The following is a 14,127-nucleotide window of genomic DNA, read 5'->3' on the forward strand; positions in this document are numbered from 1 at the left end:
CCCGTCCCGGCGGGCCCCTCGCGCCGGAAGTGGGCGGGGCCGCGCCCTCCGTGAGGGGCCGCGGCGGCGGTCGTGGTTCTGTCGCGACAGCCGCGATTAAAGGAGGCTCGATGAAGGGGTCTGGGGCGCAAGTGTTGTGAGAGGCGGCTGGGCACGTTTAGCCTGGAGAAAAGGGGGCTGAGGGGTGACCTTGTCGCTCTGCACGGCTCCCTGACGGGAGGGTGCAGCCAGGTGGGGATCAACCTCTTCTCCCAGGCAGCCAGCGACAGGACGAGAGGACACAGCCTCAGGGGAGGTTTAGGTTGGACATCGGGAAGAATTTCTTCACAGAAAGGGTGATTAGACGTTGCAGTGGGCTGCCCAGGGAGGTGGTGGAGTCACTGTCCCTGGAGATGTTTAAGGAAAGTCTGGACGTGGCACTCGGTGACGGGGTCTGACGGACGTAGTGGTGACTGGTTATGGGTGGGAATCGATGATCTCAGAGGTCTTTCCCAACCTGATTGATTCTGTGACTCCGTGTGGTTCTGTAATATTTCTGACTTATTAAGTGTACCGTAACTTAAAGCATCTCCACCCGTGGCTTTCCACGCTCCGGGTGCCTGGACCACATTTCAGTGCTGGGGAGGTACCTGAGCCACGTTCGATGCTGGGGAGGTGCCACACCGGTGCAGCGCCCTTGGCAAGCACAGAGGTGCCAAAGGCCAAGTGTCGCTCCTGAACTAGGCTGTGATTTCCCTCTTCAACAAATGTTTTCCCCATTTCGCCTGCAGACATTTCCCAGAGGTGCTTGAGCTTCCCTCTGCTCGGTGGTGACACCCAGTTATGGCAGAAACCCCCGTGCCCCCTGCCTGCCATAAATAACACCCAGCACCCTGCAGGTAAATGGCACCGCCCTGGTTTTTTACCTTCACAGACCAGTGCCCCTTTACCATGAGGAGAGGGGTATGGGAATTGGCAGGGTGCTGCTGAAATCCAGTTTGAAGAGGCGGATGTGTGGGAGGCACAGGCAGCCCTGCCTTCATCCTTCCTGGCTAAAGCTCCCTGTATGGTCTCTGGGAAAAACCAGGCAGCTCCCAGGATGAGCCTGTCCGTTTTGGGGTGAGACAACTCCCCTCTGCCTCTGCCTGTTCCTTGGCTTTTTAAGAAAACCGAAAGTGCAAAGACCTAAAGTGCTCTGCAAATTTTTCATCCCAGTCCACTTGACCTGGGAGCATCCCTTTGCATTTTGTACCACCAGATGAGTGCAGTGGCTTACTGCATGCTGTCTTCTTAACATCAGGGAAGATGCTCCTCTTTCTGTCCCAGATTCACCAGCAGGAGAAAGTCCTGGGTTCACTCCAGGACTTCAGCAAAGTCCTGAGCCTTTTCTCCAGACATTGATGGGAGCTTGCTGTTATCTTCAGTGCAAGAGCAGCCCTGCTCCTGTCCTTGCACTGGTAATTAAAATGCTTTGATTTAAACCTGTCGCTCCATTCCTACAGCTCAGCTCTCCTATGACCCCACATCCAACACCTGCCAGCGAAGAACACTACGTAGATGTTCTCCAGACAGGACCAGAGCAAATTTGTATAGCTGTCCTGGGTAATTACAGGATAATTACAGGCATGATTTATAGGGTAAGAAACACAGATAACTTTTTATCTGCCAGCAATAAAACTAATTCCAGTGACTTGTCTTACTGTGGTGAAACCAGGAGAAAACCCTCCCTCCTTCACTGAGTTTTGTGGAAGTAAGGGAATAATCAAGACTGAACACCAACTGTGTTGCTTAGGATGAAGGTAACCAAAACCAGCGAATTTTGGTAAAACTCTTGAGTCCTCAGAGCTCTGGCAGTGTCCTTGTAGGAAATAAAGCTGTTGGGCTGATAAGGTCAGTCCACACCCAAGCAACTTCTCCTGACTCCTTTGGCAGGCATCAGCTAGAGGATGGATGGAGGAGAGGCTGTGCAGCACAAAACCAAAAAAAACCCACTTAATTGCCCTAGAGCTGTATTAAAATGAAGGAGAGGTTTGCAGCCTCCTGATGATGCTGCTCCCAAAACACCAACCAGGAATGCTCAAGGAGCAACATGCTGGCAGCCCATCCATCTGCACCAACATTTTGGGTTAAGTTAGACATAGAAATGCCAAAAACAAGTCAAAAGGGCCCGAATGAAAATTCAGCTTTTGCTCCCCCCCATGCCTGATGTCACCATTTCACCCAGGCGGTTCAGCGTCTTGCGGGAACATCAGGCTGGGCTGCATCACAAAGTAACAGCTTGTTATTGGAATCAAGGCACCAAACCCAAACCACCGCCTGGTTTTATGGCTCAAAAATGAACTGCCCCATAAATATGCCTCGAAAATAAATAAATAAAATTATCACGATTTCCTTTGGTTTTGTCAACAGAGAAGTTTACGCCAATGCAAGACGCTGCCAAAAGAACTGGTCCTGTCCTCCCCTTACTCCATCCCTTCTCCCCATCCCACTTTTGGCTCAGCACTGGCAGTTTTTGGCTGGGAAAGTCGTCTTTTGGGTGGGCTCATTTCTGGTTTGCAAGTGGGTGGTGGCAAGGGGAGGTGGAAAAGCCCTTATGGATACCCAGCATCATCCTTGCATCACACTCTCATTTATTTCTTCTTCAGCATTCCTCATTAAGTTTCCCACTGAGGATATTTACTTTCCCTCTCTCCTCTGTCTGTTTTTCAGTCGCTTCATTTATTGCCAATTAACTGACTCGTTCGAGCTGAGCAGGGCCAGCAGATAATGGGAATTTGGGCATTTGTGGGGGAAAAGACACAGTGCAAATGCCAAGGAAATATGGCCAGGAGGCACTTGGAAAGCCAAGGTGTGAACATTTTAATTTACTGACTAGGAAATAATAGAAAAAAACTTTTTTGTTGTTGCCCAAATAGTGTAAATAGTAACACAGGTGCTTTATGGTCATTTCTCAGTTAATTATATATATTTAATAATGATATATGCTACAAATATATGTATAATATACATATGATATCTACACATAATACACATAATATATAATATCATAGTAATATGTATATATGATTTCTATATCTGACATATATTATCCACACATGATATATTTTTCTACATTATATAAATATGTATTTACAGCTTTTTCTACAATATAAATATACGTTTAGAAATCCAAGAATTTATGTTATATACACATAATCCCAGGAGGTGTATCTGGGCATCCAGCAAAGCAAGCATGGATCCCCAAGGATCTGCATATATATAGATGTGTGTATGTGTGTATAAAAACATATATGTCTATCAAATATATATTAATATATAATTAATATATAATTGCGTGTTCTGTATATCTTATGTATTTATATATTAAATATTTATAAATTTATATTATAAATACACGTATTTACACAGTCTATAAAGCCTATATAATATATGTATAGTTATAGATTGTAATTTTTCTTTTTTATTTTTCCCAGTGAGTGACTGGGAAAGGGTAAAAATCAACCTCTCAGCCCTCTGGGGTGGGGCACACAGGGCACGCTGCACCTGAGCTCCGCCAGCTCCTGTTTGTACCAGCCACCTGACACATTCCCGGTTGCTCCTCCGGAGCTTTGTTTCCTGTGACCAACACCCATTTGCACTACTTCCTAAACGAGCAAGGGCTCATCAGCGAGTGCCATCGGTCCCACTCCTGCTTTCCCTTTGAACTGTCTCTGCGGGCTGGGGAACAGCCAAGTTCAAACAACCCGTGCTCGGGCATCAGCCTGGGAGGACGTAGAGCATTAACAGATTTAATAGCACCAAACAGATCAAAGCTTTCAAATTGCATAATTAAAAAATATCCCCGAGGCACCAGTCTGTGATACCACAGGACGCCAACATGGGGTGCAGAAACCTGTGACTACATTCGTCTGAAATATTTTCCGAGTGTTTAAAAAGGTGTAAAAATCCACTATTTATTTTATTTTATTTTATTTTAAAACACATTTTATTCCAACATATGAACCATGCGTAGTGGAACAATGGCTGTGCAAGCAGGACACGGGGCAGGGAGAACCCTGTGTTTTAAAATAAAGATTAAAATAAAATATTTTTTTTTAATTCTATGCCTTTCTCTCTCTCTTACTTTTCCATGTTTAAAGCACGGACACACAGCGCACCTTTGGGGCAACAGCCGAAAGCCACTGAGTCAGAAACAAGCCTGGTTGCGCCTAAAAAATCTCCTGTTAGCAACCTCAGTGGGGACGGTCCGGAGGTCTCGGATGCTCCCCCTTGGATCTGCAGGATTCTTGAACAGTGTTTTTGTAGCATAGCCAACAGGGAACACAGCGGAGGCGGCAAGGGCAGGGTCTCCTGGCTTGAGGGCGTTCAGTGGTGGTGGGAATAGCTGGAGCTGTTCAGGCGCCACAAGGGAATGGAATGGGGGTTATTTTGTCCACAGATAGGCTGGACAAAAGCTCTGGAATAACTCAGTGTCTATTTTTAACTCCCTTCTTGCAGGAATTTTGCAGCGCCCGGTGGCACGCTGGCATGCACACGGCATGCACGGCGCTCCCGATGCGAGTCTGAGGGCAGGATAATGTCATCTGGAATAACGAAGCCCTCCTTGGTCCGGAGGTGCTGGAGGCGTTGACCAGCTAGAGGTTTCTTTAGGCCCTGTCCTGTCAGCTGCTTCTCTGCACGCTCAAAGTCTTCCTACTGATATTTCATAGGAAACAAATCCCTCGGGATGAGCCCTTATGGCAAACGACAGATGAGCCTCGTCCTTACCACCACCCGGTCGTCACCCTTTCACATTTGCCCCTGGGCCTGTTCCCACCACTATAATTAACCACAAATCAGGTGTCAGCTTGCTCTGTTGGACATGGCTGTAGAAATTCTTGGCACGGTGCTCTTCCTTTCGGGGCTGGGAGCCAAGCTCTGGAGACACAGGAGAAAAACAGCTCATTATGCCTGCAGTGGGGTGAGAGCTTTCCCCTTTCTCCCCTACATGCTCAAGGCTAGATCCGGGACCTAGTTGAGACTAAGTGACCGTGGCTGGACATCTGCGTGTCCAGTCAGCAATCCCAGGTGGGGAGAGTGTCACAGCACTATGCCAGGCTCTGCCAGCTCCCAGCATCTGCATCCACGGTCAAGCAGGTTCCCTGCAACAAGGAGCATGGTGGTGGACCTTGGAATGCTGGCAATGGGGGGCCTGACATGGATGTGGAGGTCTGGAAGGGGTGGGACTGAGCCACTGGATGAGCCTCCCTCGCTGCCCCAGTGAGGCTGACTGGGGATGCTAACAGCAAACCTTCCTAGCCCAGAGGATTGGGGACTAGCACTGCTGGTGACTCCTCCCGTGGGTTTGGTGAAATGTCTCAGAGGGGGTTTGGTGACTGACTGGCAGCTGGAGGTGAGGGAAAGAGAGATGGTTGCCAAGCACTCCACTTGACCAAGTGGAGCATGAAGAGGTGTTTGACCGGCCAGTAGTTAGGTCTTAAATGTTGGACATACAGAAAGAAGGGCCATGCACTGGGGCATGGTGAACCTGGCAATGTAAAAAAAACAAATGTGGATTAAGAACAAGACTAAAGGAATTGTTATCTCTGGTTTCTCCACCAATAGACCATAGGTTTTTCCTAGTGAGTCATAGATCTGCAGAAAAGCAGAGGCCAACAACAACCTCTGGAGGTCCCTCCTGCAACCTCTGCTAGATCATGTTGCTCAGGGCCAAGGTTTTCATCTCCCAAAACAGAGATCCCACAGCCTCACTGGGCTCCATCATTGGATCACCCTCACAGAGAACACATTTTTACTTAATGTCCAACTGACACTTCTCATCTTTCACCTTGTGCCCATTGCCTGCCCTTATACTTCCCCTGCACACCTCCAAGAGGAGCCTGGCTCCATCTCCATCTCTGCTATGGCATTTCCCTTTACTGGGCTTTGTGAGGTTCCTGACAGACCATTTCTAGGGCTGAAGTTGTCAGGTCTCCTCTCTGGGTAGTTCCTGTTCTCAGCCATGAGAGAGGAACTGAAACTACCGACATGTCTTAATACAAAATCCCAGATTATCACAACAGGGAATGCCTTCAAGTAGTTAAGGCACACATGCCTAAGTACAGTAGTTTATGATTCATGCAATGAGGTGTACAGAATTTCAGTATTTACTTCTAGAGGTAAGTTTAATTTAAGGTAACATTAGAATCTGAATGAAAAGGGAATTATGTAATATTCTCATGGAGTTGAACAGCAGCAGAGCCTTAAGGTGAAAGAGAAGGTTATCCCTTAGTTATAGATCAATTTAACCACAAATCTGAACAGTAAATTTATCTGTGCTAAAATGTCCATCTCCTATCCCCACCAATAACAAAAAATAGTTTGACTGTATACTTACTTAACAACTACCTCTATATGTATTTCTTGTATCTGCAATTCTGTATTAACCACGTGCTATCAAATTTAAAGAGGAAAAAAAGCAGAACAAACAAAATCTGAGCTTCCTTCTGACTGCTGAGTTTCTTAACATATACACACATTAATCCCCAGGTTAAATAAGGACAAGAAGTACACAGGAAAAATCCACTTGCATCGTTCAACGTTGTGTTTGTCCAGCAGCCCTGCCCTCCAGCGTACCAGGGACTGTGCCTGGACTTCTGCAGCAGCCCCAGCTTTTCAGAGCTCTCTCCCTACCACTGTCCCCTGCAGAGAGGTGACTTTTTTTTTTCCAATTCAGGACATTTCTGAATATTTTTTCTTGCACAGTTACCCAGCCAGCTGGTTTCTGAGGGAAAACAAAGCCCAAGCTTACAAGTACATGTGCAGCAGCACAGTGGACTTTGTCCCAGAGAGGGAATGGTGCTTTCAGACAACTCCTAGTCCTGCACTGCTGCAAAACCAAGCAGAAGACCAACCCCAATGTGTCCAAGTGACCCTTTTTCCCCCCTGAAATGCATAAAATTAATTCACTTCCATTTTATTTCTTGCAGTGGTTGTGTCCCTAACCAGCAGACCACCACCACCTTCCCAGGCATGTGCAGGATTACCTACACCACTATTGGGGTAAGGAAGTAAGGAACACTACTGGAGTAAGGAACATCACCTGTTCTCAAGCATGTAAAAATTCTCGAGGCCACCAGATCTTTTCTGGGCCCCTGTGGTTCGACTGGCAGAAGTGTATCCCTTGATGGTGGTGCTGCCAAGCACTCTGAGGGTGGAGCAGCCCTCAGTGCTGCCTTTAAGGGAGCTGGCAGAAAAAAACTGGACCCACTGCTTTGTTTTGTGTTAGTGGGCTACAGGTTGGGGTGACAGGATCGGGAAGATCCAACAGGAAGACGCAGCTAAAGCTGCTGCATCCCGAAACTTCGTCGGCAACGTGAAGCTTTCTGACAGCCAAACCTCTCTCCGCAGCTGCTTCTCATAGACATAACACGTGGTGTAAATACCACCTTCATGAGGTCACACTGCAGTAAGTTCACAGAGGAGGAATGAGGCGTCCTCATGGGATTTGGCAGGCTCTTGCTGGAGCAGATTCAGGATGGCCTCAAGCCTGGGGCCACGGCTCAGTGAGGTTGTCCTGCCCCTGGGAGAAATCTGCAAAGAACCTGTGGTCCCGTTGGGTCCCCCAATCCCTTCAGGTGCTTATATTTAAGGAGATTTAGGAGGAAGACAAGAAATCCCAGCTGCTAACCCATTTCAAGTCAGAGAGTTGTTATCATTGACTTGTTGCCTTCATCATGTATTAATTTTAGACCTGCTCATTTTGGGCACATTCCCTGAAAGTGTAGTCTATAATAGGAAGGAGAAGATTATGTGTTTATCACTACAAATGATCATGTTTCTCATGTCTTCCATGTCGCTTTCTAGCCAAGTCATCCACTGCCAGGCAACCTCCCTGGAGCCCCTAGGAATCCTGCTCTCGAGGATTTTTGTGGTAGGACAGTGGTAGGACACTCCCCACAAAGTCTGCTCTGTTTTTTTTACCCCTTCTGCAATGGAAATGGGGGCATTTCATCCTTTTAGCTCTTGTCTGATACACGCTGGACTTCCCATCTCCATCTCTGCTGAAACGATCCTATTTCACAGACTCCCCCACTTAGTAAATCCTTTTATTTAAGGCCATGTTTGCTTCCCTTCCTTAGTTAGAGAGTGATGAAATCAGCTGGAATCCCTGCTAAAGTGTTTTCCTCATGCTACTAAGTAGTCATGGAGAAGCCAGACAAAACATCAGAAAACAATTTATTTTTAGCATCCATACCACTGCACGTTGGTGTCCTTACCCAGTGGTGGGGGGGGTCAGAATTTTAAGGTCCCTCCCAAACCAAACCATTCCATGATTCGATAATATTGCCACCATAATGCCACTTTGGTGTCAAAGTCAGAATCTCAGATGAGTTTGGATGACACGTCACAGCTGTTCAGGCTTTCCTAGTGGCAGCACAAATCCTCTTGGAGCACTATCAGCTGCTGTCCTTTCCACCCAAGCTCGGAGTGGAGAGGGTTAAATTTGCCCACAGTAGTGTTCTTTAAATGCTGGATGATAAATCTGTTGGATGATACATCTGCCTGTTAATTGTAGAACACGTTTAACGTTTTATCCATTTTCAAGGAGGTACAACCCATGCCTTTGTTGAGGTCTTGAAGTCTTCCTGAGGGCAATAATGGTCCATTCTGATGGGTCAGGTAGTGGCAGTGGAGAAAACATCTGGAGAGGAGCAAGCAAGCAGCCTCATGCCACCGAGTCTCCTCTCCAAACCAAAGCCATACAGGAGGTCTTCAACAAAAATGGGTGAAAGCGAGCCATGGTTGCACCTCGAAACCTCTTGAGAGGACATGACAGCACCTCCCTACAGAAGGGATTCTTCATTTCTTGATCAGAAATAGTGACTCCAAGGCTTGTGAGTCCCTCCCATCCTGCTCTGGGTGCTGGGCAGCAAGGGAGGAGATGACATCTGTGCCCTGGTTGTCAGGCAGCATCATGTCCTGGGTTGGCACTGGCGCTGCTGGAGGAGGCTCAGAGGGGAGTGGTGCAATACTTTTCCCATTAATCATTTACCAGGCAGTGACGTTTTCTGCAGCAGAAGGGAATGGGCCTAGTGCACACATTTTGGTTTTCCACAGTATTACAGTGACTTGGTGCCTAACACTGTGTGTGTGTAAAAGGCCCATCCAGGCACAGAGCAGGTGTGTGGTACAGCTTGTGTCCTCCTTGGCGTGGGAAGCTGGTCTCAGGCTAATCTTACTCATCTGGCTGCAGCAGACCCCTGACAGCCTGTAGAAAGCCATTCACACCTCCATCACTCATATTCAGGAGCGGGTGTCCATGAGGAATTCCTTACGGAGGCTGTATGTGCAGGGGTAGCAAGAAGGGCTAAATCTCATTGTCCTGGCTAACCTTCTTACCCAGAAGTGAAACTCTGCTTTGACTGCAGCCATGGAGTGAAATATCACAAACATAAAGCCAGACCTTTCTGTCCTGGGTATATTTTCATGGAGGAGGGGTCCTAACATTTTCAATCCTGATCAGGTTTCACTGGGGGTGACACGCAATGAGCCCAGAAGATCTTTGCCCCAAAGAAAACTTGTCAAGGGAAGTACAAAGAGTGATTCCTAAGGATCATTGCTCAGCACCTCAGAAATAGAGGGTAGGATAGGAAACTAGGTCTCTGGATGTGTGACTTCTGGACAAGATGAGGTCAATGAGCAGCCTGAGTGAACAGCCTCATGCCAGGCAGCAGAAAGAGCTGCAGCTACTGAAAGATAGGAGACCTGGGGTGTCTCCACTGCCTTGGACTACACGTGTTACGGGAGGATACAATGCCATATGCTCCACGAGCTGTTTTTTGTCCCATCAACAACTGCTGAAAGCCAACAGCACTTCCCATTCTGCATTTCAGTCCCGATCATATTCCGCCAAAAATATTTAATGGTTGGACTTGACCTTAGAGATCTTTTCCAATCTATGATTCTGTATGAGGGATTGTGCTTCAAAGCCAGGCTTTTCACCTCACCTAACCCCCACCTGACCTGTCCAGGAGCACTTTCCCTTTTTTTTGCCCTAGTTTCATTAAGCTATGGGGTGAAACGCAAGGGAGTTTAATCTTGTGCTACGCGGCTTTGCCGGAGAAATCCAGAAGCAGCCAGAAATGTTTTACGAGCTTATCAAAGGCAATAAATGTTCTTTGCTTGAGTGAAGAGGCTTTTGCAGGAGTTTGGCTGTAGTGATGCAGAACTAGCTCTACAACACAGGCAGGGTCCCTGAGCTTTACCCGTAGCTGTGGGCAACGACCTCAAATGCCGCCAAGTTCAGGCTGTGGAGAGCCCGCGACGGCACCGCCGCATCGCAGGGTAGCGAGGAGCAGGCTCTCCCTGAATACAAATTGCACTGAGAAGCCAAATCCTGCAGCTTTCAGTAAAAAAAAATTTGGAAAACGATTCACTAGGGAGAGCATGCCAAGGGGGTTGCGGGGTTGCCGGTTGGAAGCCTCAAACAAGGAAAGCAACAAGTTGATTTACTGGGATGGCGAACGTGCTGGGCCACATTCCTGTGCATAGTAGTGAGGGGACGGTGCTGTTGGCTTTGTCAGCCACAGAGATTTGACCCAATGCTGTGCCAGGCAGCAGCTGAAAGTGCTCTGTATGGGCTGTATGTATAATATGACCAGGCTGGCCTGACCTTTGGCATCTCTTGTCCGCACTCCACCACACTGGGCTTCAGGACAGAGTTTGCCATTCTGCCCCTGTGGGAAGTTTGGGACAGAAGAGTTCAAAAAATAAATAAATAAAAAAAAGGTATTTTTTCACTGAAAGAGAAATAGGCTGAAAAAATCAAGATCAGAAAGTCACATGGCCACACAAGAGGTTAAACCAACAGGTACTGCCATGCTATTTTTGCTTGGAGCTGTTCCTGTTGAGCCTGAAGTTCAAGGGGCTAATCCCCCATCCCAGCAGCTCCTTGGCTGCTGGAAACTCTGCCCAGCCCAGCACAGGTGTCAGCTGTCCTCCCTGCCCTCTGTCCCAGTGTCAGTGCTGAGCTGACTGTGTTCCTGTGCAGCTGCATGGCATGATCAAACCCTGCCTCCAGCTGTGGAACCACCACCCTGCCTCTTCACAGCCACTAGCTGCCTGCTCACAGGTGGCTCTGATCACTTGGGAATGCAGTGGGGTGCTGCAGTCCCCCAGCCTACAATAATCCCCATACTAGACCCTTTGGAGAGCTCCCAAAAGCCGGCATGGCAAAGCAAAGAGCTGGTTAAGGCAGCCTGCAGGGCTGCTCGAGGACCACCCCATGCTCCTGGTTATTCAGAGTCCCTCTTTTACAGGTCTCCCATGAGGAATGCAGTTACTACAGCAAGTATTTATGGGCAGAGAGTGCATGCAGCCCTGCCAGCCCCCTGCAGCCCTGCACAGCCCTACACGCCCTACATGGTGCTGCAGGACCAAGGCTGCAATGTCTGCACTGCAGGGCTGGGCACAGCAGCATCCTTGCTGCTACAGACATTTTCTTACCTGCCCCAGCAGCAGAGAACCTTGCAATAGGCATTAAAATGCTGAATTCTCAAGTGACACCTCCAGGACTGTGCTGCACTTTCTCAGCTTCTTGGGTATCTCCCAGCACCACCATCACCGTGTGTTGGTTGCAGCCCTGTGGGACAGGAGATTTCATCTGAATGGCTGGGAAGTGGGGACACAAAGCCACACAGCTAGCAACATGACAGCTTGTGAGGAAATAAGCACAGGATTTTTTCCTGGAGATGGAAGTTTGATGAGGTCAGCTGATGAATTCAGCTCAAGGTACAGAGCAACTTTTGCATTTTTTAGAGGCCTGGAAGATTGGAAGTTCCCATAAACTTTAATGAGATACTTCTGCAAAACCATTAGTAGAAGCTGTTGAAAAGCAAATTGTAGCCATTTATGGGGACCCACGAAACTCCAGCAGCTATTCACTCAAAAAGAGCTGGCAAAGCAGCTTTCCTTTCAAATTTCATAGTCCCTTTTGTCAAGAACTTCCTCCTTTCTCTTGTCAGCCTTTAATTAATTTTGCCCAGGATGGACATATTTTCGTTCCCAAGCTGCTTCTCTGTGGAACAGCCTGGAGCTGGATTTAGCTGGACAGATCACAGACTGGGCACCAAACCCGCAATTCCCTGGGGAAAACCATGACCCTCAGCAAACCAAGACCTCACCTGATGTAACTGAAAGGATGATGTAAGAGATGGCCTCCAGGGAGCCCAACTGCTGGGCAATTGGATCTTTTAAAGCTGATTTAGAGAGACTCCTGATCTGGTCAGAAGAGAGGTGGATATGGCTTTTGAACATATCAAATGTCTTTTTAATGCCTTTAATGAAACCTGGGGAGAGGGTAAATTTCTTAGCTGCTCGACTCTCCTATTAAAAAAAGGCACATCTCAGCCTTTCCCAGATAAGAGAGCAAGTCTAGCATGTCACCCTTCACCTTCAAGCTTTGTCTACAGGGCTGAGTCATTACTGCAGCTAATTAGAGACTTCAAGCTGATTATGAGAATTGCAGTAAGTGGAATTACAAAATCTCTGGGCCTGATACTCCTTAATACAAAAGCCACTTTACACTGACCCAGCCTTAAAATACCCTGGGATGATGCAAAGTGCTCTTAAAGCAAATGGGATGAGACCATTTGCATTTGGAGGGACTGGCACACGTCACAGACCCCAAGCTTTCGAGGCTGATGGGGCTCTCAAAGGCTCCATCTGCCCCCAGGTGAGATGAAAGCATCTTCCTGCTTAAAGAGAGTCAGGTCTTTCACAACAAATAAAATAAAAACAAAACGAAATATGTTCAGGCAGCAACTACCTGAAGAGCTGACTGATATTGATCCAATAAAAGCATAATAAAAATGTTGCCCAGTCCATTTGCAGGTGCCCCTAGGGGTGTCTTAACCTCAACAAGACAGTAGAACTCCCCTCCGGGTCAACTCCTCAGAACTTCCATCACTTGGACACTTCTTAAACTTTAGGCATGTTTTAAACTGGATACAAATCTGAAAAGAAGAGCTCAACTTTTCCATATTAGTGACACAGAGAAAGGAAAGGATCTTCTAATGTTGCTTTAAAATAACTCAAAGCAATAGATTGCCCACAGAACAACTTTTGAACCAAAAATGCCAGAGATGCACAACGCTCTTGTGGCCTGGAGGTGAACGTTTGGGTACAAGGTTCCCTCTTTTCCCAAGAGGGAAAAGCCATCCTCCCCAAAACAGACAGGATCCTGCCAGCTTCAGCAGCCCGAGAGCTGCTCCCTCGTCACTCCCAGAAGCTGCCAGTGGTGTGTTCCAGGGTGAAGGACCACACACATATGGCCACAATCTTTGCAGAGAAAGGAAGTTGGAAGGGAAGCCTTATCTCTGGGCTAAGCACGGCTCCGAAAATATGACAGCAGTCATGAGACCCACACCCCCGGTCACCCAATGTAAGGTTACTGCCATGGTGACATTTGGATTACAGCGTCATCTATCACAGCTTTGAGTCAGCAAATAAGTGCAGCCAATGGTTTAGGTTTCCCTGCCAGTAAAATAAAGCAGGAAAAGTGTTTTGCTGGCAAGCCTGTGCCACCTAATCCCAGCAGCTCCCCCAGCCTGTGGGGCAGGGAGGGAAGGAGGGAGCTGGGGAGTTTGAGCATGTGGGACCAACACCTCTATTCACCCTGGGCACCACGAGGTCCTGGGTACCAGCATCGGGGTGTGTGTGGGAGCTTGCACAGAGAAGCCAAAATACTATGTCCCTCCCACTCACTTCCCAGGGCACCTCAGCCCCCTGATATGCAGAGGCAGCGCTGCAGCTCCGAAGTATCCTGTGATACGTAAAGGAACGTGAAAATCCAGCTAAACCAGTATGCCCAGGTGGCAGTATCGAGGAGAACAGCTCGACCCTGGCTGGTGGAAACTGGGACTCCATCTCCTTCATGCCCTACCAGCGCTTCAGGCAAGGGGAAACCCCTGTGGTCACCTTTGCTCGACAGCAGATTAGAAATCTTGGGAAGGACTGTTCTACTGCAGTGGGAGGTTTTGCTTGGAAACAGGTACGAGCTGTGGGATAGCACAGGGTCAGCCCCACACCAGTGGGTTAATGGAGGGGACGGGATCAGCGTTGGTCCCTCCGTTGACAAAACTAGGGCTTGTATTGCTGCCATGGCTC

General features: G+C 48.0%; 1 long non-coding RNA gene across 1 annotated transcript; it reads left to right on the forward strand.

Annotated features, from left to right (window-relative positions):
• Positions 1–72: 72 nt before the first annotated feature.
• LOC127469416 (uncharacterized) lies at positions 73–4,159 on the forward strand. Its single transcript, XR_007903974.1, has 3 exons — positions 73–1,616; positions 2,689–2,827; positions 3,453–4,159. It is a non-coding gene; the product is annotated as an uncharacterized LOC127469416 (long non-coding RNA).
• The last annotated feature ends 9,968 nt before the right edge of the window (positions 4,160–14,127 follow it).

This window comes from Manacus candei, unplaced genomic scaffold, assembly GCF_025592945.1.
Source record: "Manacus candei isolate 608988 ecotype Guabito, Panama unplaced genomic scaffold, ASM2559294v1 h1tg000017l, whole genome shotgun sequence".
Lineage (NCBI taxonomy): Eukaryota > Metazoa > Chordata > Aves > Passeriformes > Pipridae > Manacus > Manacus candei.